Source organism: Arachis ipaensis, chromosome B06 (assembly GCF_000816755.2).
Source record: "Arachis ipaensis cultivar K30076 chromosome B06, Araip1.1, whole genome shotgun sequence".
NCBI lineage: Eukaryota > Viridiplantae > Streptophyta > Magnoliopsida > Fabales > Fabaceae > Arachis > Arachis ipaensis.
In genome coordinates this window covers 7,456,625-7,459,105 of record NC_029790.2, presented here as the reverse complement: position 1 = coordinate 7,459,105, position 2,481 = coordinate 7,456,625, and positions in this window count along the sequence as shown.

The window sequence follows — 2,481 nt, the reverse complement described above, 5'->3', positions numbered from 1 at the left end:
CACTTTAATTCTATACTTTACATTAGTTCTACCTTTAATTCTATTTTGATGTGTTGTATTAATTCTCTCTTATTAATAATATTAAAATAATTCAATAAGGGATAATATTACAACATAAGGATTAGCTAACAAGTGTCTTTAAAGAGTTGTTTAAGAATATTAATATAATAAGTTTGTTTTGAAAAATTAAACATTTAAAATTTTCAATATATGTGTTGCATATTTAACGGAAAAAAAAAACTTTAAAATTTTTATAGAAATATCCTTTAACAAGGATGTTTGTTAACAAAATCCTAAAACATAATCTAATCATCAAACACAAACACTGACTACATGATTTCGAGTTTAGAACAGCTGAACAAGAAAGATACTCTTATGCAGAGTAAAAACCATGTTTGTGGGGCTCTAAACTTTATTTCCAGCATTAAGAATAAACTAAATACAAATTAAGACAATATTTTGTCAGACTATCTGCTCACTAGAATATACAATAATTATGGGGAAGTTGTAGATATCTTATACTCCCCAATATTTGACTCTCTTCTCATTTTGATCAGACAAGGCGAACCAAACGGGCAAAGAATATTATTATAGCTAGCTCTGTACATTAAAAATCAGAGCAGGCAATCTGGTAGTGTCAAAATTCAATATTGAATGCCCAAAAGGCCAAAACTGTCCCAGGCCCTTCCAACAGAGGAGGGAGGGAAGGGAGTGCAAGTGCCCTACACTTGCTAGTTGCTACTATCATTTATTCTGTGTAGATTACAAGGGAGGGAAATTCTGCACTAAGGTAGACAGTTACAGAGTTGGCCAACTAAATTGTAGCTTCATCTGAAGTTTGCATCAGTTGCTTAACCTGCAACCATAGATGTTGCTCTCAAATTACAATACTCACATAACATACTAACATAACCATCCACTAAGACAGGAAAACAAAATAAATAAATGAATAATGAATATAAGTATGGAGAATAAGATGATCCTCAAAGGTAAAACTTGTAGAATTGTTGCAACGGTATAAATCATACCAAAGCATTTTTAAAACAGGTAAGTTAAAACATGCATGGACAGAGACGGCAAACACAAAAAGATGCTAAGGGTTGTATTCCTACTCTTGTTTTCTTACAGGTTAACATTTTATATCTCAAAAAATAAGTAAAGTAACTTGGATAATATTGTTATCCGAATAAATCTAGTAATTAGGATTATAATACACATTGATGATTTCCTATGGTAAAATCCATTTATAATCTTCTATATTGGGCTATAGAAATGACTGAAATTGAACTTTATAATAAAAAAAATAGCATTGCTACCTATATAATAGTTCCCCAAGCACAACACAAATAATAGTGCAAGCTTAACAGTAATATGATGCAATGCCACTGATCAAGATGACAACATACCTGTCACAATCTGCAAAAGGCAGCAACCAGCTTGCACAATGCCTAACTTGATCCTCTAATATTTATTCAAGTGAAGAAAGGAGAGATGAAATGCAATCAAGAGTCAGAGAGCCTTGACATCCACTTACTTACAACAAAATAATTTCACATGATCAGAAGCACTTGTATAAGTTGACAAACTGATGCGAACACAGCCAAAAGAGCCCATGAGAGAACCAGAAACAGGAGGGTCCAGTAACGTGTAGGAGCCCAAGAGAGTAAGGAAGCTGCCAGGGTGGACTCCAGACTACCATATGGGATAAGGTGTGTTGTAGGTGATTGTTATGAGTACATGATGGTAGTCTCGAGTCTACTCTAACAGCTTCCTTACTCTCTTGGGCTCTTGCACATTACTGGACCCTCCTGGTTCTGGTTCTCTCATGGAAACCATTGAGAACACATCACCTGCTGAAAATTCTTGCTGTACATCGCACCTTTTCTATTTTCTGCTTGTTCTATATCAACAAGAAGAGTAAACAATATAGTTCTATGACTAATCCCAAATTTGTACAAGATAACCTGCAAATAAGTTAAAATCTAATCAGAAAAATTATGGTCACATACACGAACATGTTCATGTATTAATAAAAGAGAAGGGCTCACTTTAGTCAGACTCTGTTTGACTTTAATTCCTGTAGAGAGACTGGACAAAGAGGATAAAGTGCAGTTCCCAACAGTAGAAGGATAATCACAGTTAATTGAAGAACCCATAAATCTCTCTCCAGCACTTACAACTTTACATATTTACATATTGAAGAAATAAGAATTCCTCCAGAATGAGAACAGAACAAACGAAGGCAACTAATTTCAAATTGCCACGTCTGCCTATATGTAGCATCATTTGACACATCAAAGCATCTAAAGATCGGCTTTACAGCACCTGACTTCTGAATCCCAAAGCCACCACAGTATCTCAGGGTTTACCAAAGCTTCCATTCTTGAACACGACAAAAAGCAGCTAAATTCCCCTGGCGGTAAATTGACACTTCCCTTTCACTGTGTATGGCAACAGATCTATATACAACACTAGCTTCAC